Source organism: Myxine glutinosa, unplaced genomic scaffold (genome assembly GCF_964187855.1).
Source record: "Myxine glutinosa unplaced genomic scaffold, kmMyxGlut1.1 SCAFFOLD_2221, whole genome shotgun sequence".
NCBI lineage: Eukaryota > Metazoa > Chordata > Myxini > Myxiniformes > Myxinidae > Myxine > Myxine glutinosa.
Window position 1 is genome coordinate 6,686 of NW_027618316.1, and position 24,143 is coordinate 30,828.

A 24,143-nucleotide genomic window follows, 5' to 3' on the forward strand; every position below is an offset into this window, starting at 1 on the left:
TGGATGTGTACATGCCCCTGCTGGCCCACCTTAGCTGACCGTATCGAGGTTGAAGGGCCGAAACGGGATGATGCTGAGGACCTCGACTGAGGACCCGGTCAGTGCGGCACACTTGTGACCAGGTGTGTTTTGAACTTTTATATATATATATATATATATATATATATATATATTGTTACGGTTTCCGCCGCCATTCCTGCCCTTACCAAGGGGAGATTAAGCCCTTGTTCTTTTTGGGTCGGCGCAACCGAGAGACTTGAAGCGCCCCTCCTGGGCAAACGCAAGGTAGGGTTTCGGGACAATTCTCGCACGTACCTAAATACCTGCACCACCGCGGAAGCAGGGAATCAAGCCTCACACGAGCCACGTGTAATTTGAGTACACCGAGTGGATTGCGTACCACGTGGTCCGTGCATTTACCTCTGGTATTGGAACCCGATTAGAGCGGTTCTATTCGTACCACGCTTAGTCAATGATGGAAAAGACGAGACGGTCGAATAAAGGAAGAACACAGGTTTAGTTACTATTATATGTACAATGATCGGTAGAAGCACAGAGACACAGAGCAGTCTTAATCAGTCTTATGTTAACTCCAGACACGGGCCCGATCACACTCACAGAGGGGAAATGAAGGTAGGATGATGTTCACTCGCTGCCTTGGTCGTCCAGGAACGGCTTCGCCCGGCGTGGCTCTCCACGGTCACAGCACGTCCCGCGATGAAGGCAAGCAGGCGGTGGGAGGGATCCTTGTAGCGCGTCTCTCGAACAAAGGGCACAGCAGACAGGAGGGAAATGTATGCGTCTCTCGCCAGGCTTGGCGGTTTTCCACAGCGCATTTAATTACCGGCGCTCTATCACTTGCGTAACCCAATATAGGCTCGGCCTCAAGCTCAACCGAGCGTTTAATTGGTAAGAGCACTTATAGCTTGATTCATGCGCGTCTTCTCTCAGAACTCGTACTTTGCTCACACTCACAGAACTTCGAACTTGTTCAAGCGCCACCCTCCACAGAACTACTCAAGCTCAACACCCAGCGCATGCCCTTCTCACAACTTGCAAGCTCACCTTTCCACAGAACTACTCAAGCTCAACACCCAACGCATTTTCTTCTCACAACTTGCAAGCTCACCTTTCCACAGAAGTCATAACTGCGGTCGGGGGGCTTCGCGCAATGGGTTATATTGCCAACCCCCTTAGCCCTCTCGAATGTTCTAACCACGCCTTGTGACGCAGTGCCGCAGCCACTCCCTTCGAGCCCAGATTGGCGGCTCGCTCTTACCGTCAGCTTCTCCTCCGCCCTCCTTCCGTCTTGCCTCGATTTGCCAGGCCTGCCTCGTGTTAATTTGCGCCAAAAACCAAAGGCGGCATAAGGCGGCATAAAGCAATGAAAAGCAAGGAAAGGACCTAACTCTCATTTTTCTACTCAACGCAAAACTAACACAGGAAAAGGACTATGCTTACACATACTAAGAAATAACTGAACTATCGCGAGGCTATGTGTTGTAGTGTGACTAACTATGAGGGAGAAAATTAACCTTTATTGTACAAACTCAAAACCGCAACAATACATGTCCCACGGTGTACACAAGGAGTAGGCAAGTTATTGCTGGTATCCTGGCCAAATTCAAAACTTTGAATTGTAGCCAATAAATATGACATATGGTTGGATAGAAACAATCCTTGCAGCAAGTGCTGAAGTCGCACATGCATTCACGGCATTCATTCCAGTGAAGAGTTGCTCTGTGATATAAGACCTTAGGAGACAGCTAACCAACCAGCTTAATTCCTCAGGGGAATCCATTCTGTGCTTTCAGAGCCAGTGTGCCAAAAACAGATAACGTTTTAGGTGTGACCATGCATTCTGGTATTGTGGACTGGAATGTATGTGTTTTTGTATGACCATGACTCCATGGGCATTACTTGATAGTATGGGTTTCAGTGTGTACTTTGGTCCTGGAACCAAAGTGTACATTCTTATGTTTGTTAAGCTGCTTGGTTGTTTTTTTGTAAACCTTCGTTCCTACAAAAAAGCATCTTAACAGAGAGGGCCAGTAGTCTATAAACAGAAAACCTTTATAGTATGACCATGCATTTTGGCCCTGTGGCCTAGGATGTATGTGTTTTTGTAGGACGAAAGCTTTAGCCTTTGGTCCATGGTGCACTTCGATTTGTTTGACCATTCGCTTTGGTCTTGTGGCTGAAATCCACATTCTCAGCTTTTCTATGATGGTTGTTTTTTTTTGTTGCATGTTTTTCTGTTTTAAAAAAGCCATCCCTCTACAGAACTGAAGGCCAGGGAGACAGAAACATGTCTGTGGATTGATTCCTCTCCCAAGTGGTGTGCTGGCATTGTCAAAAAGGTTTCTAAAGCCTTTGCAGGCGAACTAATATTGCAGACAGCAGTGTAGCAGCTGATACTGCTTTTAGCAGTGGGCGGTCCTATGTCTTTCAGACACTGCAAATACAGCCGGAAGTTCCATTTTAACTGTAATATCTTATTTCCTGGCAACCGTTCAAAGTCCTTGAAAACTGTGTAATAGATGCCTAAATGGGGGTGAATGTATGGCATGCATTTCCTATTAGTCAGGACACTTGCAGCATGTACTACACGGTCCTAATTCCAGAGGTGCTATTTGATATCAGATTTTATCTTTATAATACAAGAGCAAGTGTTTTTGTTTTTCGTTTTTGTTTTTTCTTTGTTTTATTTTTACTTGTTTGCTTGTGTTTCTTCCTTAAAAGTTTCCAAATCAAACCACCGATTTTATACTATACTAGCACTGATGAAACTCTAAAAGTTTGACGAAGATCTGTTTGGCCATCTCTGAGAAAAATGGCTGCATGCACACACACACACACACACACACACACACACACACACACACACACACACACACACACACACACACACACACACACGCACACACGCACACACCTCTCATAGTACACTCGCAGGGGTACCCAGCATTGCCTGGTGCTGTTCTAATCCTATTGGCATTTTGAAGAAATCAGTTTTTAGCCAATCCCATGCACAGCAGGACACAGGGTTTTGTAAGCACTTCTTGGTGTGTGTGTGTGTGTGTGTGTGTGTGTGTGTGTGTGTGTGTGTGTGTGTGTGTGTGTGTGTGTGTGTGTGTGTGTGTGTGTGTGTGTGTGTGTGTGTGTGTGTGTGTGTGTGTGTCTGTCCAGGTCGTAACTTTTTTACCATTTGAGCTTTGTCATAAAATTTTCAACAAAGCTTTATTATGATAATATGGAAAAGACAAATTAATAATTTTGTCAAAAGGTCAAAGGTCAGCATCACATAAAATCATCAATTTTCATCCAATTGACCTGAAATTTGATGCGGGACAAAATAGACGGAGACGGACAAACAAGGGATGCGGGTAAGGATGAGGGGTAGAGGATGACGCAGTGGGTGCACAAGATGGATAGAGAAGCGAACTCTTAGGAAGGATAAACTGGACAATTGTCTTCAAGGCTGCTGGTCACCAACATCTCAGATCACACTTCATCCAAAACCATGACATTTTCTACCCCCGTTAACCCTCGCCATGCCCACCTCTTTCCATGTTTCCAGTTTTTTCCTTCCTGAGAGTCCTCCCCTACCCCTCATTCCTCCCCATTTCCCTTGTTTGTCGGTCTCCCTCTATTTTGTCCCTCAATGCTGCTGTTGTTGATTCCCCCTCTCATTCTACTCTTCCTTGTGTTTTGTTGCTCTTCCATGAGCCTTGATTTTGTATTTAAAAAAAAAATAAAAAAAAAAAATTCAATTTACCATTTTATTTTTGTCATCAAATTTTCAACAAAGCTTTATTGTGAGAATATGGAGAAGGCAAATGAAGAATTAGGTCAAAAGGTCAAAGGTGAAATGTCAGCATCACATAAAAGTGTCAATTTTCACCCGATTGACCTGACATTTTAAGAATTTGCATATTGGGTCACAGAATTGGTTCACCAATCAAAAGCTACAAGTCGATTATTTTTTTAGATCAAAAGGTCAAACCTCAAGGTTGTGTAAAATCGGCAATTTTCACTTGATTGACATGAAATTCTTTAAATTTGCATATCGGGTCACTGAATTGGTTCACTAATCAAAAGGTAGGAGTCGATTTTTTTATATCAAAAGGGCAAAGGGTCAAAGTTTCATAAAAACATAAAAGTTTGTCCAATTGACCTGAAATTTTAAGAATTGGCAAACTGTGTCACAGAATTTGTTCACCAATCAAAAGCTAGAAGCCGATTTTTTTTTTTTTAGATCAAAAGCTCAAAGGTCAAGGCTGCATAAGATAATCAATTTTCATTTTTTATTTTCTTTAAAAACAGTTTTCGTTATTTTGAGCATACAAAAGAAGAAGAAGACATCTGAATACAAACAGACACGGACAGGCTTTGCATTTTCATATTTTTTCTCGTTTTATTTTTATTTTATTTTTCGTGGGGGCCTAAATACTTCCCTACACCCACTAAGGAACGGTGTGGGGGATCATTTAATATTACGTTTCACATAGCTACAAAGGCACTATAGAGCGATTCAAAAATAAATCCCAAAAAATCCAACGTTTTTTTCTAATTTTTCAATTTTTGCCAAAAACACTCCCCAACACTCACTGATGAACTTCTGAATGTTTGATGAAGCTCCGTTTGGCCATCTCTGATAAAATTAGCGACACACAGACAGACAGACAAACATCTCTTTTAGTTTTGTATATAGCCCCTTTCCATGAGGGAGTCATGTGACATAGGATACTTATCAACGAAAGCACTGTTGTTTCATGCTTTTACATAATTTTTATTACGAATAGAAAGTTTTTATTACTGGCAAAATCGAAGATTTTTCAAGTGTATTGGTCGGTCGACGTTGTTATTCTGTCTCTGTTTGTCTGTCTGTCTGTTTGTTTGTCTGTCTGTATGTCAGTCGCCTACATGTCACAATTCTAAACTGATCATCATGAAACTTTCCCAAGTTGTAGAGGTATTCCCTCATGAGAAGCCTATTGATTTTGAGGTCAAAAGTCAAAGGTCATATCGAGGTCAAATTTCTTCAATCGTCATTTTTCATCCGATTGACTTGAAAGTTGAAGAGGATTTGCATATTGCAGTGGTTCCAAAACTTTTTTGGTGGCGACCCTGAATACAATCTTGTCCTGACCTGGAGACCCTAAACGCTGTACATGCAGTGTTAATGACCTATTATTTTGATACATTGTGTTTATTCATATAATTTTATTGAATTAAATACCAACAAATAATGATTTTCAAAAAGTTTTTAATTGGACAAAATGAAAAACAAATTTACATAAAAATGCGACTTTATTACACAAAGATTTTCTCAGTGGTTACCATGATACTGCTTCATTTTGTGGGTAAGCTCCTCTAAGTTTGGTTTTATGTTGATGGACAGAGCACAACGCAAGTCATGCTGAGGATCCACGTGGTTCCTTGCTTTAGTCTTGATTGCAACAAGACCTGAAAATCCTTGTTCCCGGAGATATATTGTTGGAAAAGGGAGAAGAGCTTTTTCAGCCTCTCGAGTCAGAATGGGCTTTTTCCTCAAGTTGGGTCCAACATTTCCAATACGGGAACTTCTCAAAGCGTTGCTTCTGCACTTGATTTTCCTGAGTTTAATAAGTTCTTCTTGAAATCCCGGAATATCTTCTCCGACTTCAATGACGTCGTCCACATTGAACACATTTCTGATCCAACTATGCTTCATGAAGTTGACGTTTTTTGGAAAATACCTGTCCATTTCTTCCTGAAGGTTTTTTTTTAGATGATCTTCGAAAATATTTTTGATGTCAACAAGGGATATTTCCAACGCATCTTCCAGCTTCCATGCAAATGACGCTTCAATTTGTTTTCCTTCATCGATTAATTGGTGAGGACTTGCAGGCACTGAACACACTGAGGTCAGACATTTCCAGATTTTTCTCTCATCGCAGTGAAGCCATATTTCAAAAACTCAGGCTTACACAGCAGTTGTGTTTTGCGTTAGGCCATTTTTCCAGTTGATGACCAGACCTGGAATGAAAAGAGTTATAACATTATAACATTTTAAGAAAACATTGGAAATTGTTCAAAAAGTTTAAAAGAACCAAGTTAATTATTATTAACTATTATATTATTCGACTCCACACATGGTAACATTCATCAAAAACCGCACATAAATAAAAACCAGTAAGATGCAGGCAATACTTCCTTTGTTTGTAGTAACTAGATCTCATCCTCCAGTAAACAAGTGAAAGCAAGACTGTCAGATTGTGAACTGTCGACATATGCGAAAATCAAATTTCTAAAATGCGAAAAATTGGTTTTCTAGTACATTCTTGAATGATTCAGAATAAAAAAGAAATTTTGGCAACAGAATATAATAAAATAAACTCCAATGATAAAACTCATCTGGAACAGTTATGAATGTATAAAAATCAAACAGTTTAAGTTGAAATAAAAACATTTAATGAATAAAAACAGTGCATTCGATAATTAAGCTCAAAACGCTAAAATTACAGCACCATCTATAATATCGCATTCAGATAAGAGTGCTACTGAACAACAGGCTCCTCGCTGGTCTGCTTGATGCACAAGTATTGGACGTGAACCGACTCTAACATTATTATATTAAGCGTATATGGATGCTGTTGTATCCAGCAATTACCCAAAACATACTTGATGGTAACGTCAACGGTTTAATCCGAAATCCCAACACAGCACAGCATGCCCATTAGGACTCCAAAAACCCCATCTTTCCTTTGCTCCTCCCACTCTCCAAAACCAACCGTCACTTTTGTTTCCCATACATATGAACTATAACACATGAATTCCAAACATAACAGATGCTATATTATCCACAACTCTTCTACTTTAATTAATATTTATTACTTGCAAAATCGAAGATTTTTCAAGTATATTGGTCGGTTGTGTTTGTGGTTCTGTCTGTCTGTCTGTTTGTTTGTTTGCTTGTCTGTTTGTCTGTTTGTCACCGGCCTACAGGTCACAATTTTCAACCGATCTTCACGAAACTTCACCAAGTTGTAGAGTTCGTCAAAAGCAAGAAGCCTATTGTTTTTGGGGTCAATAGGTCAAAAGGTCAAATTTGCTAAACTTCTAAAATCCTCAATTTTCATCCGATTGACTTGAAATTTGAAGACCACTTGCATATCTGGTCACTGAATTCAACCACCAAGTATTTTTGAGGTCAACATAGGCCAAATGGTCAACATAGGCCAAATTTCTAAAATCCTCAATTTTCATCCAATTGACTTGAAATTTGAAGAGGACTTGCATATCTGGTCAATGAATTCAACCACCAAATATTCTTGAGGTCAACATAGGCCAAAAGGTCAACATAGACCAAATTTCTAAAATCCTCAATTCTCATCCAATTGACTTGAAATTTTAAAAGGACTTGCATATCTGGTCACTGAATTCAACCACATATTATATTTTAGGTAAACACATGCCAAAAGGTCAACATAGCCCAAATTTTTAATATCCTCAATTTTCATCCGATTGACTTGAAAATTGAACAGCATTTGCACATTGAGTCACTAAATAGGGAAACTAACTGGTTTTGAGGTAAAAATGTCAAAGGTCAACTCAAGGTCAACCTTCCAAAATCATCATTTTTCATCTGAAAAATCGTCAATTTTCATCCTGTTGACCCGAGCTTTGATCAAGATTGTAAATTTTAATCTTCATGAAATGGACAATTTGCTGTATCAATGGAAAACTTTGGGGGGGGGGGGGGGCGGATTTTGCAAGTATCGTGCTACGCATGACGTCTTCTTGTTTATTTATTTTTATTTTTACTTGCAAAATCGAAGATTTTTCAAGTATATTGGTCGGTTCCGTTTGTGGTTCTGTCCACTTGTCTGTCTGTTTGTCTGTTTGTCACCGGCCAACAGGTCACAATTCCAAACCGATCGTCACGAAACTTCACCAAGTTGTATAAGTCGTCCCAGTTGAGAAGCCTATTGATTTTGAGGTCAAAGGTCAAAGGTCATCTGGAGGTCACATTTCTAAAATCGCCATTTTTAATCCGATTGACTTGAAAATTGAATAGCATTTGTATATCAAGTCACTAAATTGGGAACTGAACTATTTTTGAGTTCAAAAGGTCAAAGGTCAACTTAAGGTCAAATTTTAAAAATCATCAATTTTCATCTAAAAAGCCATCAATTCTCAACCGATTGACTTGAAAATTGAATGGCATTTGCATATCGATTCAGTAAATTGGGAAACATACTATTTTTGAGGTCAAAAGGTCAAAGGTCAACTCAAGGTCAAATTTTAAAAATCATCAATTTCCATCTAAAAAGCCATCAATTCTCAACCGATTGACTTGAAAATTGAACAGCATTTGCATATTGTCACTAAATTGGGAAACATACTATTTTAGGTCAAAAGGTCAAAGGTCAACTCAAGGTCAAACTTCCAAAATCATCACTTTTTATCTGAAAAAAACCCGTCAATTTTCATCCGATTGACTTTAAAATTGAACAGCATTTGCACATTGAGTAACTAAATAGGGAAACCAACTATTTTTGAGGTCAAAAGGTCAAAGGTCAACTCAAGGTCAACCTTCCAAAATTATCATTTTCATCTGAAAAATCGTCAATTTTCTTCCGATTTACCCGAGCTTTGATCAAGATTGTCAATTTTAATCTTGATGAAATGGACAATTTGCTGTATCAATGGAATTTTTTTTTCTTGGGGGGCGTATTTTGCAAGTATCGTGCTCCGCATGACGTCTTCTTGTTATTTTGTTTGTCTGTATACAAGATCGAGGCTCGTGTAAGAGCTGACATTAATGACAAAAAAAACAAAAACACAAACGGACACATAAGACGAAATAAAGGGAGTGGGAGACAAGATGGGGAGAGAAGAGAAAGCACACAAGTACAACATTTGAGAGTAGGGACATCGGGAGATCTGTGGGAGGTGGCGGGCTTGGGGGGAGGGGAGGAGGCATGGTAATGGGAGTGGGGGGTGGGAGAGGTAAAACAAACAAACAAACACATGGGCACTGCTAGCACTTCCAGGAAAGATGTCGGTATTTCAGAAAAGTGGATCTGGGGTGAATTAACAGTGGTAGAAAAGATCAAGATTTTGGATGGGGGAAGATAAGAGATGGTGGTGAACAGCTGTTTTAAAGACCTGGAGGGATGAGTGGGATTGAATAGAGTGAGGGAGTTTGTTCCAGAGGCAGGAGAAAAAAGGAATGAAAGAGTTCAACAAATCTTAAACCACTTCACTCTTTCAACTAGATGGTATTCATAGAATACTTACCCTGCACAGTCAACTTGGTGCGAGTGAACTCTTTTGTTTTTGAATGTTTTTTTTTCTTTGATCCAATATGGCTGCCAGACCCCGTGACATATTTATATTCTCTAATATAAATGTTGCGTAGATCACGCTCAATAGATTTCAAAATGATCAGACTAAGCGTTGTCCCTGTCAATTTATGACGTCATAATGAAGGCACAAATGATGTCATCATGAACATATTTTATTCCCCATGGGGATTACTTGACAATGAGCCATGTTTAAATTTTTCCCATAGAGCGGTGTCGGAGATATAGAGGGGCAAAGTTTTTCGGTTTTTGCAAGAGGTGCCTTTACCACTGAACGATGATGTCATAATTATCATTAAAATATTCTACAGGAGGAGGCGCTCCTGTGGTGAAAATTTCGTGTCAATCGGTCCAAGAATTGCAGAGAAAAAAATTCATACTGATCTAATTAAGTATTGCACTTGCCAAATTATGACGTCATTATTACGGTGATGATGACATCATGATGATGACACTGATGACATCATTATTAACATATTTTATTCCCCAAGGGGAGTGCTTGACAATGAGCCATGTTTAAATTTTTCCCATAGAGCGGTGTCGGAGATATAGAGGGGCAAAGTTTTTCGGTTTTTGCAAGAGGTGCCTTTACCACTGAACGATGATGTCATAATTATCATTAAAATATTCTACAGGAGGAGGCGCTCCTGTGGTGAAAATTTCGTGTCAATCGGTCCAAGAATTGCAGAGAAAAAAATTCATACTGATCTAATTAAGTATTGCACTTGCCAAATTATGACGTCATTATTACGGTGATGATGACATCATGATGATGACACTGATGACATCATTATTAACATATTTTATTCCCCAAGGGGAGTGCTTGACATTGAGCCATATTTCAATTTTTTCCATGGAGTGCTTTTGGAGATAGGGGTGCAACTTTTTTCGATTTTTCCAAGATGGTGCCTGTACCACGTGACCAATGACGTCATAATTATCATTAGAACAATTCTACTGGAGGTGCCGCTCATTTTCTGAAAATTTCGTGTTCATCGGATTAACAGTTGCAGATAATTTTTTTTTTCATACTGATCAGATCAAGCGTTGTACTTGTCGAATTATAACGTCATAATGGAGGCACCTATGACATCATCATTAACATATCTTATTCCCCATGGGGTGTACTTGACAATGAGCCCTGTTTCAATTTTTTCCATTAAGCGGTTTGGGAGATATAGAGGTGTAAATTTTTTCCAAGATGGCGTCCATACCACGTGACACATGACGTCATAATTATCAGCAAAAAAATCTACAGGCAGAGGCGCTCCTACGGTAAAATTTCATGTCAATCGGACCAACGGTTGCCGAGAAAATCAATTTTTAAAATGCAGACACGGCACACGTACGGCACTTGGCACACGTACGGCACATGTACGCATAATAATTGCTTAGCCTCGCTTTTCACTTCACGAGCGCATGGTAATAATCCTTCGTATTGTGCCAGTGAAGTAATCCCCTTATAACACTGTAATATTTCTTTTTTTGAAACCATCCCACAACCCTCAGGAGCACCCTCACAACCCTCATTTGGGTCGCGACAATGGGTTTAGGAACCGCTGGCATATTGGATCACTGAATTGGGAAACCAACTATTTTTGAGGTCAAAATTTCAAAGGGTAACTCAAGGTCAAATTACTAAAATCATCAATTTTTGTCTGAAAAATCGTCAATTTCCATCCTATTAACTTGAAAATGAAACGGCAATTGCAAAGTGCATCACTAAATTGGGAAAGCAACTTGAGGTTGAAATTTCATCTGAAAGAACCACCTTTCGAGGCCATTTTTCCCCACAGGGCGGGGGTTGGCCTTTTATGGGGCACCATGTCCCCTTTTTGAAGCAATGTTTTACAGCCGGATGCCCTTCCTGCTGCCAGCCCTGTAAGTCCCTCTTGCAACACACAGGGGATTACCAGTGAACTGGTACTCAATTTGCCGACCTCGGAAGGATGACAGGCTGAGTCAACCCCCCTGGCGTTAATTCAGCGATCGACTGGGATTCAAGCCCAGGATCCTAGGATCCCAAGCCAGCACCCTAACCGCTAAGCCAACACCAGGCTTAAATTTCATATGAAAAATCGTCAGTTTTCCCCCAATTAACCTGAGCTTTGCTTAAGACCATCAATTTTATCTTGTTGAAATGCACAATTTGAAGCTTCCAATGCAACTTTATTTTTGGAGGTGGTCGATTTTGCAATTATTATGCTCTGAATGACATCTTTCTTGGTATTCTGTCTGCCTGTCTGTTTGTCTCTCAATCGCCTACAGGGCACAATTCTAAAACTCATCATCATGAAAATTTACCGAGTTGCAGTGATAGTCATAACTGTGAAGCCTATTGATTTTGAGGTCAAAGGTCATCTTGAGGTCAAATTTTTTAAATCGTAATTTTTCATCCAATTGACTTGAAGGATGATCAGGATTTGCATATTGGGTCACTGAATTGGGAAACCATTAATTTTCATCCGATTAACCTGAAAATTAAAGAGCAATTGCATAGTCCATCACTGAATTGGGAAAACCACCATTTTGAGGACAAAGGTCAAATGAAGGTCAAACTTTGAAAATCATTCATTTTCATCTGAAAAATATTCAATTTTCATCCGATTGACCTGAGCTTTGATTAAGTATCGTCAATTTTAATCTTAATGAAATTCACAATTTAATGTAGCCATGGCAACCTTTTCTTGAGTGGGGGTGGCATTTGCAAGAATCATGTTGTCATGACATTTTTCTTGTTTTGGTGTTGACCTTCTATGTGTGAAAATAATGTGGTACATCAAATTTCAGGGAATAATGTGGTACATCAAACTGCCCACCAGGGATTTAAGAGATAACAACTTATTTTGGAAAAGTTAATATTGATTTATACATAATTCGATTATTCATTTGGGGAAGATCCTGAATCCGGGCCTGTGCGGATTGTACAGAGCAACATATTTTGTTATATTCGAACAAAACAATGGGTGGGGGAAAAGTCCCCCTGCATCTCTCTTCATCCTCCACAATGATGGGAGGGCAATGGCAAACCACCCAGTATAACCCATGTTCAAGAAGCTTTGGCGGCACCAACATTGCCGAATTCATTAATTTTCACACGTACTCAAATGTACCACATACATGAGAATACCAATGCTGCATGCCCCCCTCAGCCGCCGGACCGGTTTTGTCGCTTGTTGGCGAGTCATCAGCGACAGTGTAGACAGTAACGTGCATCACTGAGGCTCCCAAGCATGTACCACGTGCAATGCTAATAGCAGTTAATTTACAAGATTCAATCACGTCTCTCACCCATAATTGGAGGGAACAACCAATCAGCTCTCACCTGATCAATTACCCCCAGGTGGCTACGATTTCCATAACTAAACTCCCATGCTCTTCTGGCCAAATAAGCCTGCATAAAGCAACCTCGATGAGCTACACAAGATAACCCCTTTGCTGTTTCAAACCCTACCCGGGTGCCTCTACAGCCGCAGACATTCACAAGTGGAACATGCATGAGGATCCCTATGCTACACGATCAATAGACAAGATAGCTGCTAGTGTAGGTATTGAAAGTGTATTACAATACCTACAGTGTAGGTATTGCCAGTGTAAGGTAATTAAAGGTAAAGGTAATTGAAACTATTAAAGTACAGGACATGCAATAATCCAGGACATTCTGAATTTCCAGGAAATGCATGCTGGGTGGTTACTAAAGATGCTCACTGATGGATACAAACAGACACCTTTTCTTGCTAAGGTCATGCCATGATGCCAGAGCCTTTTCCAGCAACATCAAGCAGAAGGCGATGCATTGTTCTCGCATTATAATTTCAGTGATTGTTAAAGAAAAATACATTCCAGCTTATGTGACCTTTCTCTCTGTCTCTGTCTCTGTCTCTGTCTCTCTCTCTCTCTCTCTCTCTCTCTCTCTCTCTCTCTCTCTCTCTCTCTCTCTCTCTCTCTCTCTGTCTCTGTCTCTGTCTCTCTCTCTCTCTCTCTACAGGTTCAATGTTGCCAAAGCAGTCCCATGGCAAGGATTGCAACGGGTGGTTTGCCTTTTCCTTCACATATGTAGTGAAGGCAGTAATTCGTTTTTAGATTTCCAGTGATAATTCTCTCCTACTCTTTGTGTATCACACCATGGGATCTATAACGTTCACCAACTAAAACTAGCAGATGGAACACCAAGCAGTCCATTGAGCTGGGTTTGAAATCCAATACAACTATAACTGTCTGAGTGCTGCTTTGCAGGCGGAGTGTTGTGTCATACAATGTGCCATCCGTTGGATGCAAGTTAAGCCGGGTGTCCCATCTGCAAGCAAAAGATGGTGAAACCTTAGTGATCCCACAGTGTCCTCAAAACGAAGGCAAACCATTGCTGGCACCCAGGCGCAATTCAAAATTCCTGTCCTGATGACATTTGGGAGGACAAAGCCAAAAGCTCTCAGTGTAAAGCCCTGTCATGTTTTTTAGCAGTACTGAATCCACATTTTGGTTGAGCACCAAAAAGAGATATACTGTATGATGTATGAATATTCTACCCGAATAATTTCTCAGTCCCTAACCCTAATAAATGATCCCTTAAACCTACCCTACAAGCTCTCACATCTCATTAACTCCAGTAGAACAAGTGATTATGCTTTGCTGTTGTCCTCATGGTGCCCCCTTCACTGTTACTTTGATGGGGCTTTTGTTTCAAGATGAAAATTATATGGAGTGCCGAAAATTTGCTTCTTTACCTGCAACTACCGCTAAGACAAGAAAGAGCAATCAGAGATTGCAAACCCTCGCCAGGATGTATTTTTAAGTGTTTTTTAAAGGCTTTTGTGTTAAAACAAATATGGCGGCCGAACCACGTGACCGATGACGTCATCATTTTTTTTTTCTAAACTAACTTATTCCTAGATTATGCTCAAGAAATTTCATCTTGATCGGATGAAGTTTTGTACTTGTCGAATTATGACGTCATAATGGAGGCACCTATGACATCATCATTAACATATTTTATTCCCCATGGAGAGTTCTTTACAATGAGCCATGTCTCAATTTTTTCTATTCAGTGCTTTCCGAGATATAGAGGTGCAATTTTTTTTCGATTTTTCCAAGATGGCGGCCGTACCACGTGACCTATGACGTCATAATCATCATAAAAATTATGCATTTTTTATGCATTATGCATTATGCATAATTATGCATTATGCAATTAGATGGTGAAAATTTCCTGTCAATCGGACCAACGGTTGCAGAGAAAATCATATTTATTCTATGCGGACAAACAAACAAACAAACATACAGACAAGACAAACGGACTCAAATGCAATACCCTCTCCTCAGGCGAGGGTAAAAATTCATTGAAACAGGACAAAAGGGTTTGTGTGAAAGTCAGTTGATTTACTGTATGTCTACTTCTAAACCTCTGCTGAGGATCAAACTTTCATCGCTCAAATTAAAATCAGCGCCAGCTCAATTGAATTCCGGTCTGTGACCTATCAACGCTCAGTTGTTCTTTTCACCTGTCGACTGGTAATCATGATCTACTCATGTTTCGTTGAACTCTGTGCAGAAGGCAAGCATATAAATGCTGAACCTGCATTTTTATATTAGAAAGCAGAATGGTGTACAGACAAAATTTGTTACGCATGACAGTAAATGGTTCAAAACGATGTTGGTATTATCTGCAATGGCTCAGGGACAAATTTGACTGGTTAGGTAATGAGAAGATACTGCACAGATAAAAGTCTCTGGAAGTTAACTCTGTACTATAATAGGGATTAGAATTTCTGTCGTGATAGTTAACAGGTGGATGGTTACATGAAGCTGACATGAGATTTAGAAGAGCCTTAGCGCACCTATCTCTGACACCCTGAAACGTGTTAGTTTTGAGATGGGCTTGGGATCACTACAGGTGGAACATCTAAGATGATTGGATAGGATACGATGAGAAATCCAGATTCTTTCTCGATTATGCTGACCGGCCTGCCAGTGTCTGGAGACAACAAGGTGATCATTTCTTTCTGCAGAATATTGAGAAATATGATAACTGCACCATAAGATTTATCATGTTGTGGGATGGCATCAGCAAACAGGGAAGGATGGACCTTAGTGTCATCAAGAGGGTTACGTTCAATAGTCAGATTCCTAAAGTTCATCCATCCAATATTGAGACCTTATGTTGTGTATGGAGGTAAACTTTATTTTGGTTGGTGGCTTTGCACGCCCAAATCGTGCAAAGATTGCCTTTGCTTATCTAACAGGAAACCAGTGAGAATTAATTCACCAACAATATCTCCCGACCTGAACCACACTGAACATGTTTGAAGATGTGACAGAGGGTGGCAGCAGCCCATTTCAGTATCAAAATCCTTGCTTTTGGAAATCTTGATCCTTTACAAAAAGTTAAACCTTTTTGCCTTGAAAGTTAATTTTCATCGAAAACTTGTGAGAATATGATCTAATTTTGAAATTGTGGTGGTATGTGCAGCACAAAAAAGTGATGCCAACACTTGTTTCAGTTCTCAGCTGTAATGTTAAAGCAGAGTCTATAAGGAAATCCAGATTGATAATGTATGAAAATGACACCGGAATTCCTTATAAAATATATTTCTGATGTGTGTATTGCCATGATTGTGGCTGCAAACTCGATTTACGGGTTGTCCAATTTTTGCAATAATTTTCAAAAAGAAGCAAGAATTGGCCTGTAATAAAACACACAACAGGTATATGCCTCTGCCCATTCACAAACACACACAACACATCACAAGCTGGGATTGTGCAAGTGAATGCACCTTGTATACAAAGAAAGGATTTCGTCATTTATGTAGTTTCTTATCGTCTGAAAACCATAGATTTGCACAAAGTCCTTATAATGTGACCGGGTCTTGGTGGACAACGGTCGTGCCGGGTGTGGAGTCTCAAGAGAAACTGATTAACCCGATTGGCTAAATTAAAAGGCAAGTATGTCCTGACACAAACGGACATACTTGCCGGAGCCAAGGGTGTACTTACTTTTTCCACATGCGAAATTTGCATTTATGTTTATTTAAATTATACAATGGACTACAAAATGTAAATGTTTCATGATATTTGTTATATTATATCACCTTTATCTTTCAATATTGTTGAAATGAAGATCAACATGTTGAAATATGTTGAAAAAGTCAAAACTTTACATGCGGTGTACTTACTTTTTCACGTGACTGTAAGTATTCAGACCCTTTGCTATGACACTTGAAATTTAGCTCAGGTGCCTCCCATTTCTCTTGATCATCTTTGAGATGTTCCTACACCTTGATTGGAGTCCACCTGTGGTAAATTCAATTGATTGGACATGATTTGGAAAGGCACACACCTGTCTATATAAGGTCTCACAGCTGACAATGCATATCAGAGCAAAAACCAAGCCATGAGGTCGAAGGAACTGCCTGCAGAGCTCAGAGACAGGATTGTGTCAAGGCACAGATCTGGGGAAGCCTACAAAAAAAATCTCTGCTGCATTGAAGGTTCCCAAGAGCACAGTGGCCTCCATAATTCTTAAATGGAAGAGGTTTGGAACAACCAGGACTCTTCCTAGAGCTGGCCGCCCGGCCAAACTGAGCAATCGGGGGAGAAGGGCCTTGGTAAGAGAGGTGACCAAGAACCCGATGGTCACTCTGGCTGAGCTCTAGAGATCCTGTGTGGACATGGGAGAAACTTCCAGAAGGACAACCATCACTGCAACACTCCACTGATCTGGGCTTTATGGCAGAGTGGCCAGATGGAAGCCAGGAGTTTCAGGAAAGAAAACGGAATTTGAAAAAGGTGGATATGGGGTGTATTAACGGGGGTAGGAAAGATCAAAGTTTTGAATGTGGGAAGATGATAGATTAAAAAATTATACAGGTGGAGGTGCACCTATGGTGAAAATTTCCTGTCAATCGGACCAACGGTTGCAGAGAAAATCATATTTATTCTCTCCGGACAAACAAACAAACAGACAAACAGACAGACAAATTAAAAATCAGTCAGAGACCGAGGACTTGCCGGAATGTACTTTTTTATCGGCCATTTTGGATCAAAATAATAATACATGAGGACATGGGTTGAATCTCTGCTTGAGAGAATGCCAACCCACTCCCCGCCATCATGGTCGTCTCTCCAACTCACAATCCCACGAGATATGCGGAAAGGGCGACCCAAAACCAATTATCTTCTTTTTGATTCGTATATAAACATCATTAAAAGTAAATAATGACCTTTGCCAAAGTTCAAACGACGTGGGTTTAATCTCTACATGAGAGAATTCCACATAGCTATTTGGGCGGTGTATAAGCTAACAGATTGCTGTCTCCATCGATCTTACCAAGGCCGTAACACCTATCGGCTCAAAATCCTTTTAACTGTTGACTTGGTAGTTTTTACAATGAAGGAAATACTTATCGGGAGTACATACAACATAGCGATTGTGAATGTGACAGCTCTGAGGCGTCTTTCGCTTCGCCTTGCAGTGACGGCAAGCACCAACATGGCAGATGTAAGATTAAAATCTGGCTTCAAGCCCCCTAAACACCCAAAATCTCTTCCGGCGAATCTATTCCCTCAAGTAACCAACCAACTAACATACTTGCCGGAATCTATTCCGGCAAGTAACAAACGGACAAACAGACAGGGGTGAAAACATAACCTCCAGCCACCTTTGGTGGCGGAGGTAATGAAATCAGGATGAAGGTCCCAATGAAAATCCGCCTCATCGCGGCTTCATTTAAACCATCGAATCCTTCCGCTGTATCACTCCGCCTCACCCCGGCTGTACGCTGCGGTCACGATTTTCACGTTTTGGGTGACCTTGAGCTTGACCTTGGGCCTAGAGATTTAAAAATTGGGCACAGTCTATTCCAGGGCAAGACAAATATGTGTGTAAAGTATGGCGATGCTATGTGCAACGATGTAGACGTAGTACTGCGCACAAACAGACAGACAAACCAACCAACCAACATACTTGCCAGAATCTATTCCGGCAAGTAACAAATGGACTCAAATGCAATACCCTCTCCTCTGGCGAGGGTAAATATAGCACTGAATCTTACGTTTGTTTACTTGTGGAACTATAATAAATAATTCATTACAATCATGATCATTTCTGCCTGTTCCATCAGTGGTTTATTTAATCATATTCTGCTTTAGGTTTACTGATGCATTTTTTTTGTTTCATTCCCTTAAATATTGATGTTTTTCGTTGGCTAGATGTTAACATTTTATAAATTAGTTCAGCTAGATTTTATGTTGTTCATTTTTTTTCAGAACAATTTTGACTAAGCAGTCACCTTCATGATTGTTTTGTACTTCTACGTTAGGCTACGGAGTTGCTAATCCATGAGATGCACAATTAAAGCAAAAAGATGATAGATTTGTGCAGTTTAAAGGTAAAAAAAAATCTTCCTGACACAATTGTACAATTACATCTAGTTTCATAATTTGCCATTTTCAGGTCGGGCTGCCGAGCATCATGTGTACGATGTTGGTTCCATTACACGTTTAGAGAAAATAAATATCTCCAGGGTCCCGGCTTGGGTGCGTAAACATTCGCCCCAGGGCTGGCCAGCCTCACTCTGGAGGAGCTGGGGGACGATTGCAACTGAGAAAACGCATGTCACACCCACAGCTTTAGATAATTGGAATACCTTTTACAAGGCAATGAGCATCTACATTATCAATAATTGCCTGGTGTTGGCTTAGCGGTTAGGGTGCTGGCTTGGGATCCTGAGTTCGAATCCCGGTCGATCGCTGAATTAACGCCAGGGGGGGTTGACTCAGCCTGTCATCCTTCCGAGGTCAGCAAATTGAGTACCAGCTCACTGGTAATTGGGGCACTGCATCAGCGGCTCAAATGCGCTTTCAGAGAAATGATGCAACCAGCAGCCACAGGCTGAATACGAAAAACAACAAACTCATGTGCATAAAGCTCATGAATAATTCAAGTTATTTATAGGTATTTTATGGGAATCGGTATTTTCTGGGAATCGCAAAAAATGAAGTTTGTTGCTCTGTTTCTCTCTTCTCCCACTTGTGGCCATACTATCTTCACGTGCAGTATGGCCATACCATCAGTTGCAACATACCAAATATCATTTGTGCCAAGTTTGGTCACAATCCCATCAGCAGTTTCGGAGAAGAAGTTGCTAGTGTTTATGGACTGACGGACTGACAGACAGACGACGCACCATCGCATAAGGCATAAGTTCTCTGGAACTATGTTTCAGATGAGCTAAAAATTACACAGATAGACAAATGCCCGACCCTAATAAACCATGACCTGTCGGACATCCAGGTTGTGCAACCCCACTATCACCTCTAATACTTTGGCTCTACAAGGTCCGAAACCATTTCATGTCATCCTCCATCTCTACCCTTGATCTTTTCTACCCTAACTAACCCTCCTCTATCCAGGCTCTTTCACTCACAGCTTGCTGCATTTCTCCCTTCTCTTTTATCCTCCTTTCTTCATTGTTAATTCATTCATTCTCTTGCTTGTTACGTCCAAATATTTTCTAAATTTCTGTACGTTGCCTTTCCCCTCTTGGTCATGTAACCTTCCTGCTCTTCCATGAGCTTAGAATTTGTATACAAGAAAAAAATGAAGACAACCTTCTTATCTTGGCTCATTATGCAGTTGAACCCATAGTCCGTTGGTTTATAAATGTTAAAAGTGGTGTCCACAAAGTCACACATCATTGGCAAAACATTTATTTGTAAGGTGGGCTACATCAGTTGTTCGAAATGTGTCCCACCAATCTCAAAACATGTTTGTAAACGGAAAAGCAGATTTCTCTGAATGTTCTTCAACATATCCGGGCTAATTGTTGAATTAAATAATTTAATTCCCGATGATAAATAGTCAATTAAATAATTTCCTATGACGCGCAACTTTGTGGACACCCTGTAGAATTGTCTCTGTGTGTATGCAGAATCCAAATTGAAATGTTGCCACTTTTGAATATTTTGGGAACCTTGGTTTATGTGCCCATTTTAAACACATGGTAGCCATCTATAACTAGAACGGCACTCAGGAGAGAGCATACATCCTTCAGGTGAACAGTTTACGTTTTGTATCCGAGAGTAGACCTCCAAACCCTGGTGTTGGGCTAGCGGCTAGGGTGCCGGCTTAGGATACCTATGGATCCTGGGTTCAGAATCCCAGTCGATCGCTGAATTAACGCCAGGGGGGTTGACTCAGCCTGTCATACCTTCCGAGGTCGGCTAATTGAGTACCAGTTCACTGGTAATTCCCTGGTTGTCGTTAAAGGCGGCAAAAAGGGTTGGTGTCAGGAAGGGCATCCGGCCGTAAAACATTGCTTCAAAAAGGGGACCAAAAAACAACAACAACCACGGTTCCCGAAAAAGGCCAACCCCCGCTTTGCGGGGAAAAATGGCCTCTAAAGGTGTTTTTTTTTAGTAGACCAGAAAATCACAATACAGAATCACATTTAATCAAAATCATCCATAATAACTTTTTGAGATATCCTGCTTTGTATCGTTTTTGGCCCTATCTCCCAATGGTGAAGAATCACTTAAAACATTCTACGAGCCGGATCAGAAACCGGATCTTCACCAAAATCTAATCATTTCCTCCTTGTCACATACACTACATGTCTACCAAATTTCGTCCAGATCCGTGCACAACTTTTTGAGATATCCTGTTCATAAACAAACGGTCAAACAGACAGACAAACAAACAGACAGAGGTGAAAACACAACTTCCATCCACCTTTGGTGGCGGAGGTAATAAATGTCCATTTCATAGGCTGCAAATTGTCAAAACGTCCATTCAAAATAGCTCCATATTGGTATTAAGTGACCCTTGCCCCAAAATGGATCCTTATTGTATACAAATTCTTAATTTCTTGCCAATAATAAATAGCAGGTCACCTAAAAATGGCTGCCATTTACCTGCACATTTTAAATGATATGACTGCTGCCAATGTCAATATGACTGTCAAGAAGTAAACTCTACTCCTGGTGATGTGGATGAAGCTTAACAAAGTTATTAATTCCATACATTATTTGTTTGATGGTTTATGCTATCGGTTTATCGATCCTGCCCAAGTCCAGCAATTTTATCAGTTGTTTGAACACATCACATTGTTTCAGCTTCCATCAAAAAAATCTGTCAACAAAACACATTATCACAATGTTCTTTTGGGATACTCAAAGTATTCCTCATCAGATTCAACGCTTTCAAAGTTTTCTGGATCAGTATATTCACAGATCAGTATATTCCCTTGATTCATGTACGAGACAGGTTCGCTTTGCAGCAAGACCATGACCTAGTGTCATTTTGATCCTTGTCAGTTGCATTTGATGAGTGCCAAGACAGCAGATGGCACAGCACCTGCATTCAGTGGTATTGTGCTCCAGTGGTTGTACTCCAATTTCTAACTGAACTGTCCACTCTTCACATCAAGCAGTGGCATGTGTGAAAGATGAGCATGTTGGCATTGGGTAGGTCAGCTCTTTGGCTCTCAGCAGATGCTGCTCGGAGGCGTTGGGTGGTTTAAGTTTCTCCCCCTCAACCATCTACTTGGTGAACAGATGCCAACAAGCTTCCTGGAGTGTCGGAATCCCTTTAGCATAGCGTGAAGCCAAACATTTTGAAAGGGCTTCTACATCCATGTTTGACAGCATGACAAATATTTTGTAAAAAATAATAATAATAATGTCCACTTTGACATTCTGGGGTGTAAAATGTGTAAATCAGTGACAAAAAAACCCAACATTTAATCCATTTTAAATTCAGGATGTAACACAACTAAATTCGAAAAAGTCAAGTGGTGTGAATACTTTCTGAAGGCACTGTAGATCTGGGGAAGGGTACAAAACAATTTATAATGTTGAAAGTTCCCAAGAACACAGTGAGCTCCAGCATTAGGAAATAGAAAGAATACAGAACTATCCAGACTCTTCCTGGAGCTGGCCGTCCGAACAAACTGAGCAACCGGGTAAGAAGGACCTTGGTCAAGGAAGTGATCAAGAACCCAATGACCACTCTGAGAGAACTACATAGTTCCTTGGCTGAGATGGGAGAACCTGCCAGAAGGACAACAGTCTCGCAGCACTTCACAAATCTAGGCTTTATGGGAGAGTGGCCTGAAGGAAAACACTGCTGAAAAAAAGACATGACAGTCCACCTGGTGTTTGCAAAAATACATGTGAAAGTCTCAGAGTATGAGGCAAAATATTATGTGGCCTGATGAGACATTTATTTAACTCTTTGGCCTGATTGCAAAATGCTACGTCTGGCGGAAACCGAGCACAGCTCACCACCCATCTAACACCATCCCTACTGTGAAGCATGGTGGTGGCAGCACCATGCTATGGGGATGCTTTTCAGCAACAGGGACTGGGAGACTTGCAAGGATGGAGGGAACAATGAATGGAGCCAAATACAGACAAATCATTGAGGATAACCTGCTTCAGATTGCAAAAGACCTTAGACTGCGGCGAAGGTTTACATTCCAACAGGACAATGACCCCAATCATACAGCCAAAGCAACACTGGTATGGCTTCAGAACAATAACATGAAAATCCTTGAGTGGCCCAGCCAAATCCCCTACCTCAATCCCATTCAGAATCTGTGGAAAGACTTGAAGATTGATGTTCACTGATGCTTCCCATACAAATTGACAAAGCTTGAGCAAATCTGCAAGGAAGAATGGGAAAAACTCCCCACATCCAGATGTGTAAAGCTGATACAGACATACTCAAGAAGACTGAAAGCTGTAATAGCTGCCACAGGTGCTTCTATGAAGTTTTGTCTCAGGGGGTTGAATACTCGTGTAAATTAGATATTTCTGTATTTCATTTTCAATAAATCTGTAGAAATTTCTAAAATAAAATTCCACAATCATATTATGGAGTATTATGTATCGATTAGTGACAAAAAAAATCTCAATTTAAACCATTTCAAATTTATACTGTAACACAACAAAATGTGAAAAAAGTCAAGGGGTGTGAATACTTTCTGAAGACACTGTAAAAGGTAATATTAAATGATAACCAACCATGTTCCTTAGTGGGTCAAGGGAAGTTGTTTAGTCCCCCACAACAAAATAGACCGGGCAACACCGTGTACCCCTGTTACTGTCAGATAAAGATTCCAACATTTCCTCTTTCCTCGTACAGCAATTTTCCCAGTGGTATCACAGCCAATTAAAGCATGCCAGGCCAACAATCCTGCTGCTTTCTCACGTTCAATATACCTATACAGCCAACCAATGTCAGACACTTTCTCCTGCCAAACTAAAAATTGCACCCGTGTCCGAAGGAAGCGGTTCAGTTTGGCATTTTTAATATGAAATACACAAAGCCTACTGTAGAAATGAATGAAACCCATTGGAATTAATCTTTAGATCTCTCTAGAGTTAAACACGGTGGAACCACCTTTAGAGAGGCCATGTCTCCCCGCAGAGCAGGGGTTGGCCTTTTTCGGGCACGGTTTTTTTTTTTCGGGCACCGCCCTTCCTACCGCCAACCCTGTTAGTCACCTCTTGTGACACACAGGGAATTACCAGTGAACTCGTACTCAATTTGCCGACCTTGGAAGGATGACAGGCTGAGTCAATCCCCCTGGCGTTAATTCAACGATCGACCGGGATTCTAACCCAGGATCCTAGGATCCCAAGCCTGCACCCTAACCACTAAGCCAACACCAGGCTTGGAATCAAACACGGTGGGTTAGAAACATTCGTCTTCATTTTTGACGGAGGGATGTAAAGAAGCGCATAGACAAATATCGAAGCGGCTTCACCGTTTAAAAATGTGTGCACAAGAAG

General features: G+C 40.6%; 1 pseudogene; it reads left to right on the forward strand.

Moving 5' to 3' along the window:
* Positions 1 to 16,740: 16,740 nt before the first annotated feature.
* LOC144889280 (uncharacterized) lies at positions 16,741 to 23,524 on the forward strand (annotated as a pseudogene).
* Positions 23,525 to 24,143: the final 619 nt, after the last annotated feature.